This window comes from Nycticebus coucang, chromosome 11, assembly GCF_027406575.1.
Source record: "Nycticebus coucang isolate mNycCou1 chromosome 11, mNycCou1.pri, whole genome shotgun sequence".
Lineage (NCBI taxonomy): Eukaryota > Metazoa > Chordata > Mammalia > Primates > Lorisidae > Nycticebus > Nycticebus coucang.
The window spans coordinates 115,748,313-115,756,432 of record NC_069790.1 but is presented as its reverse complement, the minus strand read 5'-3'; the positions used below and the strand labels follow the sequence as shown (position 1 = coordinate 115,756,432).

At 35.3% G+C, this 8,120-nt stretch overlaps 1 pseudogene; it reads left to right on the top strand.

Annotated features, from left to right (window-relative positions):
• Nucleotides 1-5,886: 5,886 nt before the first annotated feature.
• On the top strand, nucleotides 5,887-6,669 carry LOC128598774 (sialomucin core protein 24-like; annotated as a pseudogene).
• Nucleotides 6,670-8,120: the final 1,451 nt, after the last annotated feature.

Genomic DNA, 8,120 nt, shown 5'->3' with positions numbered 1-8,120 from the left:
CTGAAGTTTAAATCTTTGATCCTTATTGAGTTAAATTTTTGTCATGGTAAGAGGTGTGGGTCAGATTGAGACTTTTATATCTGGCTATCCACTTCTCCCAGCACTGTTGATTAAATAGGGATTCCATTCCATAATTTATGATTTTGTTTGATTTATCAAAGATCATATGGCCATGATAGGGTAGAATCATCTCTAGATTCTCTGTTCTCTTCCAAAGGTCTATATCTCTATTTTTATGTCAATACCATGCTGTTTTGATCACTATAGCCTTGTAGCATATCTTGAAGTCTGGTAAAGAGATGCCTCTAGATTTATTCTTATTGTGTAGGATTACACTGTCTGTTCAGGGTCTCCTTTGGTTCCATATGAAGTGTAGGGGTACTTTCCCAAGATCTGCAAAATATGATGCTGGTATTTTAATGGGGATTGTGTGAATCTGTAAATCACTTTGGGTAGTATAGCCACTTAAACAATGTTGACTCTGCCAATCCATGTGCATGATCCGTTTTTCCATCTGTTAACATCCTCTGCAATTTCTTTTCCCAGTTATTCAAAGTTCTTTCTATAGAGATCCTATTTAACCTTCATTGTTAAATACATTTCAAGGTATTTCATTTTTATTAATCTACTGTAAAGGGTATTGTATCTTTGATTTGAATTTTAGCTTGAATATGAAAACCACTAATTTGCATACATTGATTTTATATCCTGAGACTTTGCTGTATTTATCTATTCCAGGAGTCTCTTGGCTGAATCCTTAAGATGTCAGTACAATTTATAGTCACAAGGATCTGGAAACAACCTAAGCAACCATCAATTCATAAAAGGATTGATAAAATGTGTATATGTCTGTGTGTATGTATGTATGTGTGTGTTTGTATATATATATACATATATATACATATATATATACACATATATATCATGGATCACTACTCATAACCTAGTACATTTCCTCCCATCCAAGTACTAAACCTGCTTAGTTTCCAAGATCAGACAAGATTGGGTGCGTTCAGGGTGGTATGGCCGTAGACAGCCTAGTACATTTCCTAACAACCTGAATGGAATTGGTGACCATTATCCTAAGTGAAGTATCATATGAAGAGAAAAATAAACATCACATGTATTCAATACTAAAATACTAAATTGGAAATAGTTACTCAACACCTCTAAGTTCAAATGGAAGCAAAACCCAGTGAAATTTAATAGGGTGAATGGAGAGAAGGGGATAGGTAAATTCCCACACAACACGTACATTGCACAGATATATTTCACACTTCCTGGTACAAGGACATGTTGTCATTCTGCTCTTAGGAATGAAATGGTAAGGGGACAGCACAAAAAGTAAACTTTTACACTCAATTATTTTCAAAGAAATAACAGATGAGGCTCAGAGACACAAGTACGTAGCAAGGAAATGCTGTCCTGAACAAAACCCTCAAGGGTCTTTTACTGAACCAGGAAAATTCCATTTGTGCAAGACATATGGAACATATAAAGTTAATTATAGATAGAAAAAAAAACAAAGAAGTTTTGCAACGTCAGTGAATTGAGGAAACGATGGAAAGAAAGAAGATATTATCATAAGATTATAAAGTAAGAAGGAAACGGTTATAATTCCTCAAGGGTAAAACTTTAATTTCCCTATACTATGCTGCTAATTTATATCTTAACTCTTAAGTGATTTCAACCTCTGAGTCTTTTCCAGCACAAGTGACCCATAGATCTATATCTAAACTACCGAACACTCCTGACCCCCTGAGGGTGTTCCACAAGTAGGGTGTTCAATACAGGGCAGGGTTGAGGAATCCAGACTATTGTCAGAAGATCCTCAGGAATGTCAGCCTACACTAAACTCAAACTCACAAGGACATACATATAACTCTGACTATATCCACACAAAAGTAAACATACCTATAACTCTGGCTATATCCACACAAATCATATGTATCTCTGTAATAATATGAAATTTAAAAATAATTCTAGTAACAGATTTCATGATAGGCACACAATTTCTTAGGAACTCAGGTCCCCTACAGTGACCGTAAATTACTTTTCTCATTCTGTCTAGGAAAATTCTTTCATGAGATAGTTTCTATGAGGTGTTTTGGCTATCTTAATCTTTCCAAATGTGTTTCAATATCAGCTTAAGTCCTCAGTTCTACTACACTTTCTCAATCCTCTTAATCTATTAGTTTTTCCCTGAATCTAGACCCAAGAGTGATGAAGACTTGTGTGTGTGTGTAATCTATATATTTGAGCTCTACTTTAAAAAATATTTCTGAATAGGGTTGTAAGCTTTGTATTTTAATTTACTGATGGTATTTATATTTTTAAAATAACATCATGTATTGCATTACTATTCTTCATTATAGAATTAAAATGAAAGTTAAGCCATCAGGTAGTGGATTTTCTTCGTTAGGACATTTTTGATTACTGATTCAATATCTTTCTTCATTATTGTTCTACTAAGATTGCTATTTCTTCATGACTCAGTATTACAAGGCTATATATTTCTAGGAATTTACTCATTTCTTCTGGGTTGTGTTATTTTTTTTTACTACAGTTTTAGAAATTCTTTGTATAACCCCACATTATTTACTTTTCAAATATTAGCTCCGATTCTCTAAATTGCCTTTTTTCTTATTTCCTTTTCCCTTCAGAAGCTTTTAAATTCAACAGGGTCCCATGTATCTATTTTTGCTGTTCTTCCTTTGTTTTGTATGTCTTATCCAATAACTCATTAGTGGGATAAGAGGGAAATGAAGAGTGTCTGGTTCAACAGATAAAAAGTTACTGCTATATAAAATGAATAAGTTCTGGAGATCTGCTATATGACATAGTGCCTATAGTTGACAGTGCTGGATTGTGCTCTTAGAATTCAAGAGAATAATCTCATGTTAAGTGTTCTGAGTACAAAATTTTTTTTCAGTTATAAAATAGGGCACAAGGCAACTTTTGGAGGTGATTGTTACTCTTCTTCTGTTGATTGCAGTGATGTTTTCCTGGGTATATGCCTATGTTCTTATGCTGAAATCTGTCAATTTATATATATTGAGTATTCCATTTTTTGTACACCAATCATAGTTCAGTAAAACTGTTTAAAAAATGAAAAGGCAAAAAAAAGTCAATGGGAAATGCACATTAAAAGACCAAATGCAATGTTGTTTCTGCCTTCTCAGTTATATAAAAACAGTAACACCATTTGTAGAAATCCAGTTTCAACCTATGGTGATAATGATCAAAACTTTCTTTTAATATAAAAAAGTAAAACAAAATGAACAGTCTTACCTAATCAAGTCTTTTATTGAGTTTTTGCTCTAGATGAAGAAAATACATACTTTGGTTTATTCACAAAGCAGAAATTTTTAATAAGCCCTAAATACCGGGATAGCCTATGCCCTAAAAGGATCTTAGTCCCTGCTCTGATCCTCAAAATTTTAATGTCTTGACTTGAACCCTCCTCTGGCTATTTTCTTTCCAACAAGGAAAATAATTTGTATCTCAAAGTGATGTACCCACTTAAAGTTTACTCATCCCTTTCTAGAATACCTGGGAATCAGAACACACTTTCAAAATATCCTAAACAGGGTATGTACAGACTCACTCTTAAGGTCTATTCGCTGAGGAAGGCTTATGTTACAGATGTATTCACCCCTCAGCCCGAGGAGCCATGGTTTTCAGAGGGATGAAGAGATCTTCTGCAGGTGGGCTTGGTGTTCATGCTGCTTACACAAGGTCTCTCCCAGCAAGGGGTAGAGCAAGGCCAGGAAGAAAAGAAAATCCTGGTGAGGAGCCCGGGGCTAAGGCTATGATGTTCTTACATGTCATTACAAGAAGCTAAGAATTATAAATCATTACTAGGCCTTCTAGGTCACTACAGCAGGCTTTCTCAAGATAAAATATTACTAGACTGGTTTCATTTTTGTAGATATTTATACAGATAGTGTGCATCTGACATTGATACCCATGTTCCTGGCAAGTGTAATGATCCCAGTAAATGATTAATCTCCTTTGGGTCAGTTTTTCAAATCTGCATGCCTTTTGAAGAGTATGCATTACAGTAGAAACTGATTTATATTCTGCAGAAATTGTAAAGACATATCCCCACTTAAGAAAATGGTTTCATATATTTTCAAGGCTGTTACCCAATTATATTAGAAAACATTTTCTAAATCTAATAATATTCAGTGACTATAGGATTTTATCAGCTTCATGCAGAATTTATACTTTGTTTTGCCATTTTCTTCTCTTTCCAAATTTCATACTGTTTAATCAATATGCCTTTGTTTAATTTTTATATAAAATATTAGATAAGACAGGCTGTCATGACATGGCTGTGAACTCTCAGTCAAGCAGGAGACCTGGGGCTCTAATTCTGACTCACATGTGGCTGGTGCTTAGAGAACAGGGCCTGAGCATTAAAAGATAAAAACAGTTAAATATTTGGGAATGAAAGTTAAAAAGAGGCTCTAAAATAAAAGAGTTAAATTCAAATGGATATGCAAAGATAAATTTTGGCCATGAAATAAAGAAGCTATCACAGATGCCAGGCAATGTGAAAGGATTAGATCTAGAAATGTGAATAAAAGATGGCAAATTTCCCTAACTCTTTAGCACATGAAAAATAATAGGACACTTGTACTTATGGAAGTTAGAGGGGGGAGTAATGCATAAGAAGGAAAGAAAATTAAAACACCGTGGGTATGAATTCATACATGTTCTAATTCAAGGTGAAGATGTCTATTCTGTAATTAAGAAAGAGATTAGTATAGTTTAGGAAAAAATGTAGGGGGTGGATGCAGTAGAAGGGAGATAATCTGTGCAAAACCTCAGAAATTAAGAAAAGAAAAGATAAAATTAAAAAAGGAAAGAAAGAAGCTGGGGAGGGAGGGACGTATACATGCTCGAGGGCACACTGACCACAATTCTTGTCACAAATATCATAAAATGAGTAACAGAGGAAATGACGTGAATCATTTGAATAATAAATAAAATTAAGTTGAGGAATTTGAGTAACATATAAAATTAAGTTGTTAAATCATAAAGAAGATACAAGTAGGTGGGGAAGTTTAGGGCAGATTAAAAGACTAGAACTGTGGACAGAATAAATTTAGTATGTCCAAGAAAGCACTCACGTATCAGACCATGGGTGGAAAGTGGGGAAGATTTGGGTGTAAGAAAGAGAAAAAAGGATATAGGATGAAAATTAAGCTCAAATGGTTTAGACATTATGGAAAATCAAAACAGCTTCCCTCACATAGACAACACTGGAATCCAGCAGATGAGCCACATTCAGTCACTCAGCTGTTCCTTGAGCACCTCCCATGGGCTGCTGTTTGGTGCCACCCACAACCTGATGAGCAAAAGAAAGGTCATCCCTGATTTCACAGGGATTATTCCCGATGATCAATGGATAACGCAATGAATTTACACAGATGCATAAATTAACTAACATAAATCCAGATGCTAAGCTCCTAAATATAAACTGTGGTGTTATAAGGAAATATTTATATGATCGTGGTGTTATGAAGAACTCATGAATTGTTATAATAATACCGTTACAAAGAAATGTCACACTATTAAAACTAGGAGTTAATGGAAGTCACCTCTAGAAGCTAATATTAAATATATGATCTGAAATATGAAGGGGAATTAGCCGCGCAATGTAGTAGTTTAAGCAGAGGTAAGAGAGTTCGTTTGCAAAAGAAACTTCTGAAAAGAAGCTTGACTATTTATTTGGGGTACTGAGAGAAGGACAATGCAGAAAAAGCGTAGTGAGCAAAGTTAAGACGAGTTATGGAGGACGTCACGGACCATGATGCCTGCTGGTTTAGATTAAGAATTGCGGGCAGCTTTCAGCCAGACAACAAGGCTGGGGACACCATGTCGGCGCTCTCCTGCCGGCTGCTGTGGGCCACCACCGCCTGGCCACGCTCAGTGTGCTATCTGTGGATACGAACACGACCCTGGTCTCGGTTGGGACGACTGTGGAGACCACCACCAAGATAAACACCACCCCCATGACAACCCCCGCACCGGTCACCACTCCAGTACCAGAAATCTGTGAAGGCCGAAACAGCTGTGTTTCCTGTACTAATACTAGCACTGTTAATACCACCTGCTTTTGGATGGAATGTAAAGAGAAGAGCTATTGTTCACATAATTCAACAGGTAGTGATTGTCAAGTGGTGAATGCAACAGACTTTTGTTCTGCTCCTCCTGTCATTCCAGCACCAACTAATTCTACAGCTGAAAACACAACTCTGCCTTCTTCCTCTACAACTTCCACAGTTCCTACATCAGGTCCAACAAATACTACATTGACTCCAACCTCACAACCTATTCAGAAATCTACCTTTGATGCAGTTTCATTGGAGAAATTGTCCTTGTCTTGGGTGTGCAAGCTGTAATTTTCTTTCTGTATAAATTCTGCAAATCTAAAGAACGAAATTACCACACTCTGTAAACAGACCCTGTAAATTAACAAGGACTGGTGATTCATTCATGTAACTCAATGAAACCAAAATACTATCTTTCAAGATGTCCCACATGGAAGACACTATTCCAGGATCTTTAAATTTGCAGAGGATGCTTATAAGATACTTGGGAGCATTGCTGCTGAAGAAAAATCAGTTAAGTCATTTTGTTCAACAGAAATATTTAAAAATTCTGCATGAATCCTCATGGCTGTCTTCTTTTATTTTAAATGGCCGCTGCTGTGGGATTACGTGTTTTTCTTGACATGCCAAATGTAACATTCTGTAAGTGATAGAAAATGTTGTCTTGTGCAGACAGCGTCATGACTCTTGGCAGTCTAAATTTAGTCATTTTAAAGCCTAAAAGCTGCATTATTTTCATCCTAACTCGAGATATAATTTAGTGAACAAAATTGAGTGTGCCAAATGAGTATCAATCAGGTGGATTTGGCTATTATTTCAAAATTGGAATAAATTTACAAATTTAGCAGTACTAAACCGTATACTTAGACTAAAATTTTGTGTTTGGTAAGTTATTTTTTCTACATTAGAAATGTCACATAGGGAATTACATTCCAGATTTAAAGAAATGATTGGAAAGGATATAAACCATTAATGTGTAACAGGTTACTGTTCATACTTGGAAAGCACCTCATATCATTAAGAAAATAAAGAAGACATTATTCTTAGTAAAGCATCACAAGAATGGAGAAGCATGAATCCTATGTACTCAATCTTGATATGAGGACAATTAATGACAATTAAGGTTATGGGGGGGGAAGCAGAAAGAGGGACGGAGGGAGGGGGGTGGGGCCTTAGTGTGTGTCACACTTTATGGGGGCAAGACATGATTGCAAGAGGGACTTTACCTAACAGTTGCAATTAGTGTCACTGGCTTATTGTACCCTCAATGAATCCCCAACAATAAAAAAAAAAAGAAAAAAAGATCAGTGCCTTAAAAGAGACTAAAAGGTGTGTCGTAGCTTAATGTTTATAATTTGTTCTTTCACATTAAGGAAGGTAAAGATTGGTCTGAAGATGTAACTGTCAATAACGAGTAGCGGTAAACCTGCTTTGAGATTCTGTACTGTTAATATTTAATTGAAGATTATCTACTTTATTTCAGAGCTGAGAAACTTAAGCTAAAGGATACAAAATAAAAACTGCATATTGAACCTCCCAACATTTTTCTTAGGGTTGTTGGAAAGTATAGAGATAAAATTGATTCCATTTTCCTTTGTACTTCAAAAAAGTATCATTAACTATATTGTAACTTGAAAGGATTTTCACCAAGCTATCTTGAAAAATAACTTCTTTCATGAGGTAAGAAGGAAATAGGTTGTTGTAGGTTAATTTACAAACTGTTCAAGTGAGACCATCGTTTTAAGTTTTCAGACAGCAAATAAGACCAGTGTGATTTCAGAAAACTTAAGAATTTTTGATCAGATTATAAATTTTTGATGATTGCCTTGGATGAATAGACTGTGCTTTCTCTTTTTCTTTTTTCTCTCTTCGTTTTTTCTTGGTTTCAGTCCCATAGTATAATAAGGCAGGCATTCTTTCATTTCTACAGTTTTTGTAAAGCACTAGTTTTTTTTCGTTTTTTTTTTTTGTTTGTTTGTTTTTTCCCTCAGTTTGAGA